Genomic DNA, 19638 nt, shown 5'->3' on the forward strand with positions numbered 1-19638 from the left:
AGTTGGTTCCTCGACATATTGGTCAAGAAAACCATCCCTAATACACTCCAGGAAATCCTCCTCCAACGCATTGCTACCAGTTTGGTCAGCCCAATCTATATGTAAATTAAAGTCACCCATGATAACTGCTGTACCTTTATTGCACACATTCCTTATTTCTTGTTTGATGCTGTCCCCAACCTTACTACTACTGTTTGGTGGCCTGTACAAACTCCCAACAGTGTTTTCTGCTCTTTGGTGTTCCATAGCTCCACCCATACCGATTCCAGATCATCCAAACCAATGTCCTTCCTTTTTATTTTATTAATTTCCTCTTTAAACAGCAACGCCACCCCGCCTCCTTTTCCTTTCTGTCCATCCTTCCTAAATGTTGAATACCCCTGGATGTTGAGTTTCCAGCCTTGGTCACCCTGGAGCCATCTCTCCGTGATGCCAACTACATCATATTCATTAACTGCTATCTGCGCAGTTAATTCATCCATTTTATTACAAATACTCCTCGCATTGAGGCATAGAGCCTTCAGGCTTGGTTTTTTAACACACTTTGCCCCTTTAGAATGTTGCTATAATGTGGCCCTTTTTGTTTTTTGCCTTGTGTTTCTCTGCCCTCCAATTTTACTCTTGTTCTTTCTATCTTTTGCTTCTGCCTCCCTTTTATTTCCCTCTGCCTCCCTGCATAGGTTTCCATCCCCCTGCCATATTAGTTTAACTCCTCCCCAACAGCACTCGCAAACACTCCCCCTAGGACATTGGTTTCGGTCATGCACAGGTGCAGACTGTCTGGTTTGTACTGGTCCCACCTCCCCCAGAACCGGTTCCAATGTCCCAGAAATTTGAATCCCTCCCTTCTGTACCACTCCTCAAGCCACGTATTCATCTGAGCTATCCTGCGATTCCTACTCTGACTAGCACATGGCATTGGTAGCAATCCTGAAATTACTACTTTTGAGATCCTACTTTTTAATTTAGCTCCTAGCTCCCTAAATTCGTCTCGTAGGACCTCATCCCATTTTTTACCTATTTCGTTGCTACCTATATGCACGACGACAACTGTCTGTTCACCCTCCCTTTTCAGAATGTCCTGCACCCGCTCCGAGACATCCTTGACCCTTGCACCAGGGAGGCAACATACCATCCTGGAGTCTCGGTTGCGGCCGCAGAAACACCTATCTATTCCCCTTACAATTGAATCCCCTATCACTATCGCTCTCCCACTCTTTTTCCTGCCCTCCTGTGCAGCAGAGCCACCCACGGTGCCATGAACCTGGCTGCTGCTGCTCTCTCCTGATGAGTCATTCCTCCTGAACAGTACCCAAAGCGGTGTATCTGTTTTGCAGGGGGATGACTGCAGAGGACCCCTGCACTACCTTCCTTGCACTGCTCTTCCTGTTGGTCTCCCATTCCCTATCTGGCTGTGTATCCTTTACCTGCGGTGTGACCAACTCACTAAATGTGCTATTCACGTCATTCTCAGCATCGTGGATGCTCCAGAGCTCATCTACCCGCAGCTCCAGTACCGCAATGCAGTCTGTCAGGAGCTGGAGGCGGATGCACTTCCCGCACATGTAGTCGTCAGGGACACCGGAAACGTCCCTGAGTTCCCACATAGTACAGGAGGAGCATAACACGTGTCCGAGCTCTCCTGCCATGACTTAACCCTTAGATTAACTCAATTGGGCAACAACAATGTTAAACAGTTACTTACTGATAAAGAAAGAAAAAGAAAAAGAAAAAGAAAAACTACTTACCAATCACCAGCCAATCACTACCCCCTTGGCTGTGATGTCACATTTTGATTTCTTTCTACTTCTTTTTGCCTTCTCACCCTGCTGCAGCTGCACAAGCCACGCCTCTCCGACGCGTTGGGCCTTTTTATAGGCCTCATTGACGCACCTCCCGAGCCTCCTCCGACGCGTTGGGCCTTTTTATAGGCCTCAGCGATGCATCTCCCGAGCCTCTCCACATACCTGGAACTCTCGAGCCTCCTCCGACGCGTTGGGCCTTTTTATAGGCCTCAGCGATGCATCTCCCGAGCCTCTCCACATACCTGGAACTCTCGAGCCTCCTCCGACATGTTGGGCCTTTTTATAGGCTTCAGCGACGCACTTCCCGAGCCTCTCCACACACCTGGAACTCCCAAGCCTCCTCCAATGCGTTGGGCCTTTTTATAGACTTCAGCGACGCACTTCCTGAGCCTCTCCACACACCTGGAACTCCCAAGCCTCCTCCAATGCGTTGGGCCTTTTTATAGACTTCAGCGACGCACTTCCTGAGCCTCTCCACACACCTGGAACTCCCAAGCCTCCTCCAATGCGTTGGGCCTTTTTATAGACTTCAGCGACGCACTTCCCGAGCCTCTCCACACACATGGAGCTCCCAAGCCTCCTCCAATGCGTTGGGCCTTTTTATAGACTTCAGCGACGTACCTCCCAAGCCTCTCTATGCACTTGGAATTCCCCTGTATCTCGAGATACAGATTTTACATGCATCATCGCTCAGGGGGTCAGAATGCGGTGGAATTCGTTGCCAACCTGAGACGTCTAGCGTGACCATGTAAGTTTGGGGCTGTGTTGGCAGACATGCTGTGGGACTTCTTTGTAATCGGCATCAATCATGAGGTGATCCTGCGTAAACTACTGGCGGTGGAGACGTTGGACTTGAACAGGGTCACCACGATCGCTCAGTCATGCATGATGACGGATAGAAGTCTAAAGCAGATATCAGTGAAAAATCTAAACTCAGCAAGTACTGTAGATATGATTGATTCGGCGTTCAGCAGAGCAACACATGGCAGGGCCTACCCAACTGCATACGCGAAACCTGTGGCTGCCCAAAGTCCACCAGCGGGAATGCATTCGGTTTCTCCGTGTTGGCATTGTGGGGTAAATCACCGTCACTAGCAGTGCCGATTTAAGCAATAGAGTTGCAAAGGCTGTCTAAGAGTGGAACATCTCCAGTGCAAGTGTGCACAGATGAGCAAGCGTGCTGCGACACACCACATGGAGGATGATGGTCAGACTAGCGCGAATCCGGATACGCAATACGAGATACCAGAGGAGGAAGTGTATGGACTGTACTTGTTCCTAACTAAGAGCAAACCGATAATGATCAACGTGAAATTTAATGGGATGGTGGTATCGATGGAACTGGACACGGGGGCGAGTCAATCGATAATGAGCCAGAGGACATTCGACAAGCTGTGAGATGCTAAGGCTGTGAGGCCCAGGCTGAGCCCAGTCAATGCCAAGTTGCGCATTTACACCAAAGAACTCTTAACGGTGAATGGCAGTGCCACAATTAAAGTGTCGTATGATGGTGTGATTCACGAGTTATTGCGATGGATTGTCCCAGGCAATTGCCCAACGCTGTTCGGCAGGAACCGGCTTGAAAAAATCAGATGCGATTGGAACAACATCAAGGCGTTGTCATTGGACAAAGATACATATGCCCAAGTACTGAGCAAGTTCCCCTCGCTGTTTGAACCAGGCATCGGCAACTTCACGGGAGCCAAGGTGCAGGTCCACGTGGACTCGGATGCAAGACCCGTCCATCATAAAGCTCGGGCAGTGCCGTATATGATGAGGGAGAAGGTCAAAATCGAACTGGACGGACTCCAGCGTGAAGGGACCAATGAATGGGCCAGCCCCATTGTTCCTGTGCTGAAAAGTGATGGCACAGTAAGAATCTGTAGAGACTGCAAGGCTACGATCAACAGGGTTTTGAAACAGAATCAGTATCCGTTACCGAAGGCTGATGACTTGATTTCAAAGCTAGCCAGGGAGAAGTTCACCAAACTTGACTTGACGTCGGCCTACGTGACACAGGAGCTGGTCGAGACATCGAAGAGACTTACGTGCATTAACACGCATAAAGGATTGTTTATTTATCACAGGTGCCCTTTTGGAATTCACTCAGCTGCAGCAATATTTCAGAGGAACATGGAGAGTCTACTGAAGTCCATTCCCAGAATTGTCGTGTTCCAAGATGACATCCTGATCACAAGTCGTGATTCCAAGGAACATCTGAACAACCCGGAAGAGGTTCTACGTCGTCTGGATAAAGTTGGACTCAGACGGAAACGCTCAAAGTGAATCTTCATGGCACCAGAGGTCGAATTCCTGGGGAGGAAATTTGCTGCTGACGGCGTCAGGCCTACGGACGCGAAAACCAAGGCCATCAAGAATGCACCCAAGCCCCAGAACTTGATGGAGCTCCGTTCGTTCCTGGGTCTACTCAACTACTTCGGTAACTTTCTAACTAAATTGAGCACCTTATTAGAACCACTGCACATGCTGCTAAGAAAAGGCAACAACTGAGTGTGGGGTGCATCTCAAGACAAAGCTTTCAAGAAAGCCACTAATCTGCTTTGCTCCAACAAGCTGCTGGTACATTATGACCCATGTAAAGTTTTGTACTGGCCTGTGATGCTTCGTCATATGGAATTGGTTGTGTACTCCAACAAGCTAATGAGTCGGGTAAACTTCAACCAGTCACGTATGCTTCAAAAAGTTTGTCTAAAGCGGAAAGAGCCTACAGCATGGTAGAGAAAGAAGCACTAGCCTGTGTGTATGGGGTTAAAAACATGCATCAGTACCTGTTTGGTCTTCGGTTTGAACTGGAAACAGATCACAAGCTGCTCATTTCACTGTTCTCTGAAAACAAAGGTATCTATACCAATGCTTCATCCCTCATCCAGATGTGGGTGCTGACATTATCCGCTTATGATTATGTAATTTGCCATAGACCTGGCACCGAGAATTGTGCCGATGCATTGAGCCGTCTGCTGTTGCCCACACCGGAGATGGAAACGCCACAACCGGCGGACCTATTGTTAGTTATGGATGCTTTTGAGACTGAAGGAACCCCTGTCACGGGTAAACAAGTTAAGATCTGGACGAGCTAGCACCCGATTTTATCAGTGGTCAAGAGTTGCATCCTCAAAGGTGATTGGTCTGCCATACCCAAGCAAATGTGCGAGGAGACCAAACCTTACATCCGTCGCAAAGACGAACTGTCTATTCAGTCGGATTGTATACTGTGGGGCAATCGTGTTGTTATGCACAAGAAAGGGAGAGAGAAATTTGTACGTGAGCTACATAGCACACATCCCGGCATTGTAATGATGAAAGCCATCACCTGGTCTCATGTATGGTGGCCGGGAATTGACTCTGAGCTGGAATCATGTGTGCATCAGTGCAACACTTGCATGCAGCTCAGCAAAGCACCAACGGAATCACCGCTGAATCTGTGGTCGTGGCTGTCGAAACCATGGTCCAGGATCCACATAGACTTTGCATGTCCCTTCCTGGGGAAGATGTTTTTAGTTGTGGTGGATGCATATTCGAAGTGGATAGAGTGTATAATCATGTCATCCAGCACATCCACAGCTACCATTGAGAATCTCGGTGTCATGTTCGCGACACATGGTCTGCCTGACATCGTTGTTAACGACAACGGATCGTGCTTCACCAGTCAGGAGTTTCAAGAGTTCATGAAACTCAATGGTGTCAAACATGTAAGGTTAGCACCATTCAAACCGACATCCAATGGGCAAGCAGAACGTGCTGTCCAAATCATAAAGCAGAGTATGAAGCGAGTAACCCAAGGGTCACTGCAGACCCGCCTGTCATGCATACTGCTTAGTTACAGGATAAGACCACACACGCTTACCGGGGTCTCACCTGCTGAACTAATGATGAAGAGAGGTCTTAAGACCAAGCTATCTCTTGTACACCCTGACTTGAATAATCATGTTGAATATAGAAGACAAAGTCAGAAAGGGTATCACGATCGCGTAGCTGTGTCACGCGATATTTCTGTAAATGATCCTGTATATGTTCTGAATTATGGTCTGGGTCCCAAGTGGATCACTGGTACTGTCATGGCCAAGGAGGACAACAGAGTATTTATTGTCAAGATCAAAAATGGGCAAACATGCAGGAAACATGGATTAGACAAAGCTACGGCACACAGACGAACTGGAACAGTCGAAGGAAGAGACAATCGACCACCAACCAACCTACCTCTAGTCATCAGAGGACTCAGTGGTCATCAGTGAATCGGGACTTTCAATCACTGACATGTTCAATGAAAATGGACTTTCAATCCCTGACATGGCCATTGCCACTCCCACCAGGTCAGCCACCCAGCCACCAGTCACAACAGACTCTGAACACTCATCCAAGGCTGGAGTTAAACTGAGACAGTCAACCCGGGAGCGTAAAACACCGGACCATCTCAATTTGTAAAAGACTGTGTTATTATCTCAGAGGGGAGTATTGTCATGTATGTACTTTTGGGATCACTAGCCACTAGATGGCATCATTGTTGGAGGCCATTGGGCTGCACACACATGTGGGCCTTACTAAAGCAGAGCCAAGGTCATAACTCTTGGAGTTAAACAGTACTCAGACTAACAGCTATTGCATACACAACATAAGTCAACCCACTTATCCCTGGAATCAACCTCGTGAACCTTCTCTGAATTGCCTGCAAAGCAAGTATATGGAAACCAAAACTGCAAGCAGTATTCCAGGTGTGGCCTCACCAATACCTTATATAGCTGTAGCAAGACTTCCCTGCTTTTATACTCCAACCCATTTGCAATAAAGGCCAAGATACTTCCTGATCACTTGCTGTACCTGCATATTATCCTTTTGTGTTTCATGCACAAGTATCCTCAGGTCCCGCTGTACTGCGGCACTTTGAAATCTTTCTCCAATTAAATAATAACTTGCTCTTGGATTTTTTCTGCCAAAGTGCATGACCTCACACTTGCCAACATTATACTCCATCTGCCAATTTTTGCCCACTCAGTTAGCCTGTCTATGTCCTTTTGCAGATTTTTTGTGTCCTCCTCACACATTGTTTATCCTCCCATCTTTGTATCGTCAGCAAACTTGGCTACGTTACACTCAGTCCCTTCTTCCAAGTCGTTAATATAAATTGTAAATAGTTGGGTTCCCAGCACTGATACCTGTGGCACCCCACTAGTTACTGGTTGCCAACCAGAGAATGAACCATTTATCCTGACTCTGTGTTCTCTGTTCGTTAGCCAATCCTCTATCCATGCTAGTATATTATCCCCAACCCTGTGAACTTTTATCTTGTGCAGTAAGCTTTTATGTGGCACCTGGTCAAATGCCTTCTGGAAGTCCAAATATACCACATCCACTGGTTCCCCTTTATCCACCCTGTTCGTTACATCCTCAAAGAATTCCAGCAAATTTGTCAAACATGACTTCCCCTTCATAAATCCATGCTGACTCTGCCTGACCGAATTTTGCTTTTCCAAAAGTCCTGCTACTGCTTCTTTAATAATGGACTCCAACATTTTCCCAACCACAGATGTTAGGCTAACTGGTCTAGAGTTTCCTGCTTTTTGTCTGCCTCCTTTTTTAAATAGGGGTGTTACATTTGCAGTTTTCCAATCTGCTGGGATCTCCCCAGAATCCAGAGAATTTTGGTAAATTATAACCAATGCATCCACAATCCCTGCCACTACTTCTCTTAAGACGCTCGGATGCAAACCATCAGGTCCAGGGGATTTATCTGCCTTTAGCCACATTATCTGACTGAGTACTGATTGTGATTGTGATTGTGTTAAGTTCCTCCCCCCTATAGCCCCTTGACTATTCACTGTCGGAATATTGTTAGTGTCCTCTACCGTAAAGACTGATACAAAATATTTGTTCAGAGTTTCTGCCATTTCCATGTTCCCCATTACTAATTCCCCGGTCTCGTCCTCTAAGAGACCAACATTTACTTTAGCCACTCTTTTCCTTTTTATATACCTATAGAAATTCTAGCTATCTGTTTTTATATTTTGCACTAGTTTACTTTCATAGTCTATCTTCCCTTTCTTAATCATTTATTTAGTCATTCTTTGCTGACTTTTAAAAGCTTCCCAGTCTTCTGTCCTCCCATTTGTTTTGGCCACTTTGTATGCCCTTGTTTTTAATTGGATTATGTCCTTTATTTCTTTAGTTAGCCACGGATGGCCATCTTTTCTCTTACACTCTTTCCTCCTCACTGGAATATATTTTTCTTGAGAGTTGTGAAATATCTCCTTAAATATACACCACTGTTCATTAACCGTCCTACACTTTAATCGATTTTCCCAGTCCACTTTAGCCAACTCTGCCCTTATACCTTCATAGTCTCCTTTATTTAAGCTTAGTATGCTGGTCAGAGATCCAACTTTTTCACCCTTCATCTGAATTTGAAATTCAATCATGCTCTGATCACTCATTCCGAGGGGATCCTTAACTAGGAGATTGTTTATTAATCCTGTCTCGTTACACAGGACCAGATCTAAGATAGCCTGTCCCCTGGTTGGTTCCGTTACATACTGCTCAAGGAATCCATTCATTATGCACTCTATGAACTCCTCCTTATTATGTCTCGAATAAAGCAATGTGACTGAGTACGGTAGACGTGAATAAGTTTGACCTTAGTCTCTTTATTCTAACTCCAGAGTACTGTTACAGCATGGGGAGCCTGCTTATATACAGTGCTTCCAAGGGATACTGGGATCCCTTGGGACTCCAACAGGTACGCCCTCTGGTATTGGTAGAATGCTGGTTACATAGGGTTGCATACATAACGTCACTCCCTCCCAAAGTCAATAGTACACTTATTTACAGGAGACGATCTGGGGCTTTCCGCTCCCGAGTCGATTGTCTCGGTACAAATACATGTGCAGGTGAGTTGGTTTGTTCTTCGCTGGGCTGCTGCGCAGCTGGCCTTGCTGGGATGCTGGGGATGATGAGTTCAGCTTCGTGGTCAACTGTGATGTTGGTTGCCACTTGTGTGTGTGTTGGAGGGTGGAAGTTGGTGGTGTCCTCTTCAGGTTGCTCGTGGCTGTTTGTGAATCGCAGTTTGGTTTGGTCCAAATGCTTTCTGCAAGTTAGTCCATTTGTGAGTTTGACCTGAAACACCCTGCTCCCTTCTTTGGGTATGACAGTGCCAGCAAGCCATTTGGGACCATGTCCATAGTTGAGTACAAATATCGCGTGACAAGTTTGCGTGATCATGGTACATGCTTTGTTGATGCCGCCTGCCCTTGACATGATCATGGAGATCAGGGTGGACTAGAGATAGCCTTGTTTTGAGCGCCCTTTTCATGAGCAGCTCAGCTGGGGAACCCCGGTGAGCGAGTGGGGTCTAGTGCGGTAGCTGAGCAGGACTCGGGACAGGCGAGCCTTCTGACACACGTTTCAAGCTTTGCTTGATGGTTTGGACTGCCTGTTCTGCCTGGCCATTGGATGCGGGCTTGAACGGAGCAGATGTGACGTGCTTGATCCCATTGCGGGTCATGAATTCCTTGAATTCAGCACTGGTGAAGCACGGCCCATTGTCGCTGACAAGGACATTAGGCAGGCTGTGCCCGGCAAACATGGCTCGTAGGCTTTCGATGGTGGCAGTGGATGGGCTTACAGACATTATTACACACTCAATTCATTTTAAGTAAGCATCCACAACAACCAATAACATTTCACCTGGAAACGGGCCAGCAAAGTCAACGTGGATCCTAGACCACGGTTTGGAGAGGCATGACCACAAACTTAGCGATGCCTCCCTGGGTGCATTGCTCAGTTGAGAGCAAGTGTTGCATTGGCGCACACAAGACTCCAAATCTGAGTTGATGCCGGGCCACCACACATGGAATCTGGCTATAGCTTTCATCATTACTATGCTTGGGTGGGTACTGTGTAGGTCGCGTATGAACGTTTCCTTGCCTTTCTTGGGCAAAACCATGTGATTACCCCACAAAACAGTCCGCCTGTATGGACATTTAGTATTTACGCCGCTGGAACGGCTTGATCTCTTCATGCATCTCCACTGGGATGCTGGACCAGCTCCATGGAGGACACAATTTTTTACAAAGGACAGTAAAGAATCCTGGCTGGTCCAGGTCCTGGTCTGTCAGGCCGTAAGGGTGACTTTTCATTTTCGAATGCATCCATCACCAAGAGCAAGTCTGCAGGCTGTGCCATTTCCACTCCGGTGGTGGGCAGTGGTAGCTGACTGAGAGCATCAGCGCAGTTCTTTGTGCCTGGCCTGTGGCGAATTACATAGTTATATGCACACAGCATGAGCGCCCATCTTTGGATGCGAGCAGAGGCATTGGTATTGATATCTTTGCTCTTTGAGAATAGCGATATGAGTGGCTTGTGGTCAGTTTCTGACTCGAACTTAAGCTCAAACAGATATTGATGCATTTTTTTCACCCCGTAAATGCATGCCAGAGCTTCTTGTTCAATCATGCTGTAGGCCCTTTCGGCCTTGGACAAGCTCCTGGATGCATAAGCGACCGGTTGCAATGTTTCCAATTCATTAGCTTGTTGTAAAACACACCCGACCCCGTACGAAGACGCATCGCAAGCTAGCACTAAATGTTTACAAGGATCATACAGGACAAGCAGTTTGTTGGAACATAACAGATTTTGGGCTTTCGCAAAAGCTGTCTCTTGTGATTTCCCCCATACCCAGTCACCTCCCTTGCATACCAACATATGTAGAGGTTCTGGCAAGGTGCTTAAGCCGGGTAGGAAATTACCAAAATAATTGAGGTGTCCTAGGAATGACCGCAGCTCCATCACGTTCTGTGGTCTCGGCACTTTCTTGATGGCCTCCGTCTTGGCGTCGGTGGGTCAGATGCTGTCTGCAGCGATTCTTCTCCCTGAGAACTCGACCTCTGGTGCCAGGAAAACACACTTCAAGCATTTCAACCTGAGTTTCACACGATCTAGCCAACTTAGAATCTCTTCCAGATTCTGCAAGTGTTCAATGGTGTCCCAACCAATGATCAATATGTCATCCTGGAAAACCACGGTGCGCGGAACCGACTTTAGCAGTCTCTCCATGTTCCTTTGAAAAATAGCCGCGGCCGATCGAATCCCAAACGGGCATCTATTGTAGATGAACAGACCTTTGTGCATGTTGGTGCAGGTGAGTCCTTTCGAAGATTCCACCAGCTCCTGCGTCATGTAGGCCGAGGTCAGGTCCAACTTGATGAACATCTTTTCTCTTGCCAGCGTCGCAAATACGTCGTCTGCCTTGGGTAGCGGGTACTGGTCCTGCAGTGAAAAACGGTTAATCGTTACTTTATAGTCCCCACAAATTCTGACCGTGCCATCACCCTTGTGAACCGGCACAATCGGATGGCCACTCGTTGAACTCCACCGGCACGATGATGCACTCTCATTGCAGCCTGTCTAGCTCAATCTCCACTTTCTCTCGCATCATGTATGGCATGGCACTTGCCTTGTAGTGGATGGGTCATGTACCGGGAATCAAGTGGATCTGCACCTTCGCCCCCGAGAACATTCCGATGCCTGGCTCAAACAACGATGAAAGCTTGCTCAGTACCTGGGCACATAAGGCATCGTTGACGGACAAAAGCGCTCGGATGTCGTCCCATTTCCAGCGGATTTTTCCCAGCCAGCTTCTGCCGAACAGTGTGGTGCCATCTCCTGGTAGTTCGTGCACTGCTCCATCATATGAGACTTTTACTGCTGCGCTGCCAATTACAGGGATCAGCTTTTTAGTGTAAGTTCTCAGCTAGGTGTGAATGGGGCTCAGCTTGGGCCTGTGTGCCTTGTTGCTCCACAGCCTGTCGAAGGCCTTTTTGTTCATGGTGGACTGACTTGCACCCGTGTCCAATTCCATGGAAACTGGAATTTCATTCAGTTCAACTTTTAACATGATCGGTGGACATTTCATGGTGAAGCTGTGTACCCCGTATATCCCTGCCTCCTCGGTTTGAGTCTCTAGTTCAGTTTGATCCGCCCAGTCTTCGTCTGCAACGTGGTGGTTTGATAGGTTTGCAGCTCGTCTGCACATTCACTGGAGGGGTCCCATTGTTCCACAACGTTTGCACGCATAGTGCTTGAAGCGGCATTGATGGGCTCGATGATCACCTCCGCACCGCTAACAAGGTGTCAATTGCCTCGCATTAACGCTTGATGGCGGACTCTGAGTCATCTGAGGTCGTGCAGCTGCAGGCATGTACGTTCTGCCATTGGCATTCGTGCCTGAAAATGATGTTACTTTGTGTACAGTGCTTGCCAAAACATCTTTATGCTGCAAAATGTGTTTGGTGTTTCGCTGGTGGACATAAATGCCTGGTCTATCATTATGGCTTTGCTCAGGTTCGGTGTATCAACAATCAATAGTTTGCGAAGTCAATATCAACAGTCAATAGATAACCTCATGGTCAATGCCAAGCACAAAAACGTCTCTTAGCATTTGCTCCAGGAATCCATCAAATTCGCAATGTCCTGCAAGGTGCCTTAGTTCGGCGACGCAGTTCACCACTTCCTGGCCTTCAGGCCATTGACATGTGTAAAATCGATACCTTGCCATCACAACGCTCTCCTTCGGATTTAGGTGCTCCCAGACCAGCATACACAGTTCTTCATACAATTTGGTTGTTGGTTTCACCGGAGCAAGAAGATTCTTCATGAGACCATAGATTGTTGCCCCGCTGACGGTGAGGAGGATCGCCCTTCATTTGGCAGTGTTCATGCTCCCTTCCAGCTCATTGGCCACAAAGTATTAGTCGAGTCGCTCCACGAAGGCTTCTCAATTGTCCCCTTCTGAGAATTTCTCCAGGATACCAACAGTTCTCTGCATTTTTGTGTGATGGTTCGTTATCTCATCACCAGTTGTTATGTCTCGAATAAAGCAATGTGACTGAGTACTGTCGACATGAGTAAGTGTGACCTTAGTCTCTTTATTCTAACTCCAGAGTACTGGTACAGCATGGGAGGCCTGCTTAGATACAGTGCTCCCAAGGGATGCTGGGATTCCTTGGGACTCCAACAGGTACACCCTCTGGTGCCGGTAGAATGCTGGTTACATAGGGTTGCATACATAACATCCCTCAAGGCTACCTTGACCAATTTGATTTGTCCAATCAATATGGATGTTAAACTCACCCATGATTGTTGCTGTTCCCTTTTTACAAGCCCCCACTATTTCCTGGTTTATGCTCCGACCAACAGACTTTCTACTGTTAGGGGGCCTCGAGCCTACACCCACCAATGAGTTTTTCCCCTTATTGTTCCTTATCTTCACCCAAACTGTTTCAACACCCTTATCACTTGAGCCAATATCGTTTCTTATAATTGCAGTGATTCCATCCTTTATCAATAGAGCTATCCCATCACCTTTTCCTTTCTGTCTGTCCTTCCAGATTGTCAAGTACCCCTGAATATTTAATTCCCAGTCCTGGTCACCTTGCAACCACGTCTCTTTAATGGCTATCAGATCATACCCATTTGTCTCAATTTGTGCCGTCAACTCATCTACCTTGTTACAAATGCTATGTGCATTTAGACAAAGTGCATTTAAGTTTGTTTTTTTACCCTTTTTTCCTGCTTGTTTCCTCTCTCCTTCAAACTCACTTTCTTTATTTTTGCTTTATAATTCCAGCTTTACTCCCCTCCCTACTGAATCTATTTTCAGGTTCCCATCCTCCTGTCAAGCTAGCTTAAACCCACCCCAACAGCACTAGCAAACTCCCCCCGTGAAGATATTGGTCCCGGCTCTGTTGAAGTGCAACCCGCCCGGCTTGTACAGGTCCCACCTCCCCCAGAAGCGGTCATAATGCCTCAGGAAACGAAATCCCTCCCGCCTGCACCATCTCTCCAGCCACGTATTCACCTACTCTATCCTTCTATTTCTGTACTCACTAGCTCGTGGCACTGGGAGTAATCTGGAGGTTACTACCTTTGAGGTCCTGCTTTGTAATTTCTCTCCTAGCTCCCTAAACTCTGCCTGCAGGACCTCATTCCTCTTCCTACCTATGTCATTGGTACCGATGTGGACCACAATCTCTGGCTGTTCACCCTCTCCCCCCAGAATTCCCTGCAGTTACTCAGTGACATCCTTGACCCTGGCACCAGGGAGGCAACATACCATCCTGGAGTCACGTCTGCGGCCGCAGAAGCACCTGTCTGCTCCCCTGACTATTGAATCCCCTACTACTATAGTTCTTCCATTCTTCTTCCTCCCACCTTGAGCAGCTGAGCCACCCATGGTGCCGTGGACTTGGCTCTGGCTGCACTCCCCAGAGCCACCATCGCCCCCACCAGTTCTCAGAACAGAATATCGGTTGGAGAGCGAGGTGGACTCGGGACTGCTGCGCTACCTGCCTAGTCCTCCTCTTCTGTCTGGCGGTCACCCAATCCCTATCTGCCTGCACACTCTTAAGCTGCAGGGTGACCACCTCTAGAAACGTGCTGTCCACATAGCTCTCAGTCTCGCCGATGCACCGCAGTGACCCCAGCTGTCGCTCAAGTTCCAAAACACAGAACTCGAGTTGGTGCAGCTGGAGACACCTCCTGCACACATGGTCGTCCCTGCTGCGCGAAGCATCCGGGACTTCCCACATACCACAGGATGTGCAATCCACAGGACTGAGCTGCCCTGCCATCCCTCTAGTTACACTCGCAACTATCGAGTAGAACTAAACTAAACCTTAGCACAACACACCCAGCCGCTCCTCAGCAAACAGCCGATTTAATTATCTAGCTCTCCTTAGATAATAAAGATCACATATATTTACTTGCAGTTCCCACTTACAGCAATGCCAAAGGTTTCCTGAAAAGAAAAAGAAAAATACTCACCAATCCACCAGCCAATCACTTACCCACTTGGCTGTGATGTCACACTTCGATTTCGATTTTTAAAAACTTTTTGTCCCTGCACCAGCTGGCTCCTCCCAACTCTCGGGATCTTTATCTGGGCCTGGAACTCCCACTCCCGCTCCCGCTCCCGTGGCTCCTCTCACCTCTCGGGGACCTTTATCTGGGCCTGGAACTCCCACTCCCGCTCCTGTGGCTCCTCCAGACTCTCATGCCCCTTTAACTGGGCCTGGAACTCGCGCTCCCGCTCCTGATGGTCTATGGGAAACAAGATCAGTGCAGTATTTACTCTTTGGCAGTTTTTAACTGATTAATATGAAACCATTTCTTGTACTTAATGCCCTTTTCCCCCAGTAACTGAAACAAATAAACCATGGGGTTCTATCGGTCTATAATCGTATGCGGTTCCCACCACCTGGGCTCAAAGGCAGCTTCTTTTTCCCATAATTTGGAATCATTACTGAGTCTCCCACCTGATATTCCAAGGGACATACTTTCTTGTCAAAGTATCTTTTAATTTGTCTTTTTGATTTCCCCAATTTGGTGCCCACAAATCGATTGATCTGATCGATGTGATCTTACACTTGTTCCAGCCATTTGGAACGACATGGTTCATTGTCAAGGGACTCATCCCTGTTAGTGTTAGCTGGCCTGGTGTTCTCATGAGCCTCCCCATCATGGCCTGATATGGGAAGACCCCTGTTGTTCTATGAGATGTGGACCTCATTGCCTTTAAGCACATTGGCAGCATGTTAGCCCATTGAGTGGGGTGGTCCGTGCACAATTTTATTAACATTAACTTGAGGGTCCTATTCCCCCTTTCGACCCCTCCGGGCAACTGGGGATGGTGAGCAATATGTAATTTGTGTTTTATCCCCAACATTTCCTGCAGGTGGGTAAAAATTTTACCTTGATCGCTGTCTACTTGTACTGGTACTCCCCACTTACAAAACACATGATTCAATAGTGTTTTGGCTGCTGTGATTGCGGTGTTGGAGCGACGGGGGAATGCTTCGATCCATTTAGTGAATTGATCCACCACCACTAGGGCATGCTGACAATTGCCTTGCGCCTGTGGAAGTGGCCCAATGAAGTCTATCTGGAGGTGAGTCCATGGCCCTTGAGGTGGTGGCGCGCTTTGAAGCAAGGCTCGGTTAGTGCATGCGGGAGGATTGTGTTGCAGGCATGGTAGGCATCGTGCCACGTATTGGTCGATTGTTTCCCTCATGGAAGGCCACCAAGCTGTGGATGCTACCTTATAGAAGGTTACCAGGGCCGAATAGTGCCCTGCTGTGGGGTGGGAGTGAAAGAGGGAGAGCAGTTCCTGACCCACCTCTAGTAGAACACATACCACCGGGCAGGTGTTTGGCTTTCTTTTGAACATCAGCAACTGCTCATCTGAGTCAGGGGCAGTGGCTAGTATGGTATTGGGAGCCCAGGCTGTTGGTTGAGGAAGGCGTCTGCCTTCCTCGTGCCAGGCGCTTACAACAGCATATGGCCAGTATTCTTGCTGCCGGGATTGTAAATCTAGGTGATCTGTTGGGGAGGCCTTGCTAACAGCATTGCAGGGATTAACAACTATATCCTCTATCTCCCCATCAATCACAGTGTCCTTGGCTGCTCTGTCTGCTCTGGAATTTCCCTCGCAATGTGGACCCTTTTTTCTATGGGCTGCTACTTTTCCTATGAAGCAGGGCTGGGCTCGCTGTTTAAAGTATGACCCGAGCAGGCATAACCATGGCCCATGGACCAGGGCCTTACCGTCTATCGTACAATAGTAATTTTTGTGGTATAGGGGCAAGGAGAGCATGGTGTTTATAGCATAGGCACTATTGGACCAAATATTCACGGGTCTATCTGAGGTTTCCTTTACAGCGGTGAGAAGTGCGCCGATTTCTGCATATTGTAAAGACTGTCTGTTGTACCTTTGCTGGATAGTTCTTTCTGGCAATACCACAGCATATCTGGTGTGAGGGGATCCTTCAATGTGATATGAGGACCCAAGAATGTAGACATCTGGGACACCCTGTATGGGCTCTTTCTGCATAGGATGGGTCTCAAAGTTAATCAGGGGTAACGAATATTCATGCGGATCCCCCTCATAGATCAGAAATTGTGGCAGCAAGGTGATGGGTTTGGAAATTGTATCAATGTCTCTTTCCATAAATTCCAATGTCCATTTGCTGAGGCGCAGCGAGGAAACTAGCAAATCTCCAGGTTTCATCAGTAGTTTCAGAGGTGTGTGTCCGCTGTGCAGGATTGTTGCCTATAACCCAGTAATAAAGGTAAAGTGATGTACTGACCAGAAGACAGCCAGTAGGTGGCACTTGCATGCGGTATACATCTTTTCTGCCCCCTGCAGGATTCGAGACGCACATGCAATGGGCTGTAGTCGATCAGCTCGCGTTTGGAGGTTGGGGCTTTGCTTTGTGGCCCCAACCTCCAAATGGAAGGGCTGCATGGGATCGGGAGGGATCAGACACACGACCTGTATTACTACAGTTTTTAATTTAGCCATGGACTGGGTGTGAGCATCAGTCCATGCCGGGCTTATGTCATCACCCTGCAGTTTTATCAAATCATACAGGGGCTTTGCGCACTCTGCAAAGCCTGGGATGAAGTTCCTTTGGTATCCCACCAAACCCAAGAATGATCGTAAGGCTGTTTTCGAAGTACGTAATGGTAGTCGCTGAATTATCTCCACCTTGTGAGAGTCAGGGGTGATCCCTCTGGAGAAATGGACACTCCTAGAAAGGTCCCGTCTGAGCCAACAATGTCAAAAGTTCATGCAAAAGGGACAGATGCTCCTCCATGCTGTCGGTTGCCAGCAGTAGATCGTCTACATACTGCAGCAAGCAGGTGGGGTGGGAAAAGTCTTTTAAAATTGCAACCATTCTTTTGTAGAAAATCGTCAGGGCATTGTGAAACCCCTGAGGCAGGCATGTCCAGGTGTAACTCTGGTCCTCAAATGTGAACGCGAATTTGTACTGGTCTTCCCTTTTAACAGGGATACTCCAGAATCCATTGGCGATGTCGAGGGTCGAGAAGTACTTGGAACCAGCAGGAATTTGAGATAATACGGTGGGAGTTTCTCTTACTACCGGTGAGCAGGCTGCTGTTACAGAATTTAACTTTCTGTAATTAATAGTCAGTCGCCAGCTACTATCATGCTTTTTAACCGGCCATATGGGTGAATTGGTCATGAAAGTGCCTGTTCTAACTGATGTGTCCTTACTCTACAGTATAAATGCACATGAGGCCCATACTTGAGAGAAGGTCACTCTGTGACCAGTTACATTTATTACCAAGACCTCAAGTAATAAAGTGGGGTGGAGCTTCCCCTTTTATACCTGAGAGTCTAGGTTAGGAGTGTCTCCCACAAGTTCACCACCTTGTGGTCAATGTTCTCAAATGGCACAACTTAGGTCAGCTTATACAGGGGTTACACTGATCGTTGAATACATGACATCACCTCCCCCCCCCCCCAAAGTCTTATTGGGATCATAGGTTAAGTCTCTCTGGTGGTTTACGCTTTCTTGTCGAGCGCCTAAGTTGGGGCTCCGGCTGTTGGGCGCTGGCCTGAGTGTCTGCTGTTTGTGGTGCCTCAGGCCTGTCCGGACTGCCCACAGTGACTGGGCTCTCCTCCACTTGGTTCCGGTCATCGATCACTTATAGTGGAGTAAGCTCTACGTCGTGCTCTTCCTCTGCTTCTTCTATGGGGTTGCTGAATCTCCTTTTAGTTGATCCACGTGTTTGCGGCAGATTTGTCCATTGGAAAGTTTAACTACCAAAACCCTATTCCCCTCTTTGGCAATCACAGTGCCTGCAAGCCATTTGCGCCCTGCAGCGTAATTAAGGACAAGAACAGGGTAATTGACATCAATACATCGCGCCCTCGCATTCCTGTCATGGTAGTCACATTGTGACTGACGCCTGGTCTCAACAATTTCTTTCATAGTCGGGTGTATAAGGGATAACCTGGTTTTGAGCGTCTTTTTCATTCGCAGCTCTGCGGGTGGAACCCCTGTGAGCGAGTGTGGTTGGGATCTATTGGCCAACAGGAGGCGTGATAAGCGGCTTTGTAGGGAACCCCCTTGGATTCTGAGCATCCCCGTTTGATTAACTGCACTGCTCATTCCACCTGGCCGTTTGAGGCCGGCTTGAACAGTGCCGTTCTGACATGATTGATGCCATTGCCTGCCATGAAGTCCTGGAATTCAGTGCTTGTGAAGCACGGGCCATTGTCGCTGACCAAGACATCCGGCAGACCATGGGCGGCGAACATTGTCTGTGGACTTTCTACCTTGGCAGAGGATGGGCTTGAATTTAAAATGGCGCACTCAATCCAATTGGAGTAGGCGTCTACTACAACCAAAAACATTTTTTCCATGAAAGGACCTGCGTAGTCCACTTGGATGCATGACCATGGCTTGGCGGGCCAGGACCAGGGGATAAGGGGGGCTTCCCTGGGTGCGTTGCCCAGCTGAGCACACGTGTTGCACCTGCGAACACAAAGTTCCAGGTCTGCATCTATCCCTGGCCACCAAACGTGTGACCTGGCAGTTGCCTTCATCATGACAATGCCCGGGTGCTCATTGTGAAGTTCTCTGTTAAACACCTCTCTGCCCATCTGGGGCATGACTACTCGGTTTCCCCACAGTAGGCAATCGGCCTGAATCGAGAGTATTTCCTTGCGCCAGTGAAACGGTTTAAATTCCTCAGGGCATGCCCCGTACATGGCTGCCCAGTGCCCATTCAGGAAACATTTCTTAACTGAAGACAGTAACGGGTCTTTATTTGTCCAGACTTTAATCTGACGGGCTGTCACAGGTGAGCCTTCGCTTTCGAAAGCTTCAACAGCCATGACCATCTCAGCATCATGCTCAGTTGCCCCCTCAGTGGTGGCTAGTGGGAGCCTGCTGAGTGCATCGGCGCAGTTTTCAGTGCCCGGTCTGTGCCAAATTGGGTAGTCATAGGCGGCTAA

This window comes from Pristiophorus japonicus, chromosome 1 (genome assembly GCF_044704955.1).
Source record: "Pristiophorus japonicus isolate sPriJap1 chromosome 1, sPriJap1.hap1, whole genome shotgun sequence".
In the NCBI taxonomy this organism is placed as follows: domain Eukaryota; kingdom Metazoa; phylum Chordata; class Chondrichthyes; family Pristiophoridae; genus Pristiophorus; species Pristiophorus japonicus.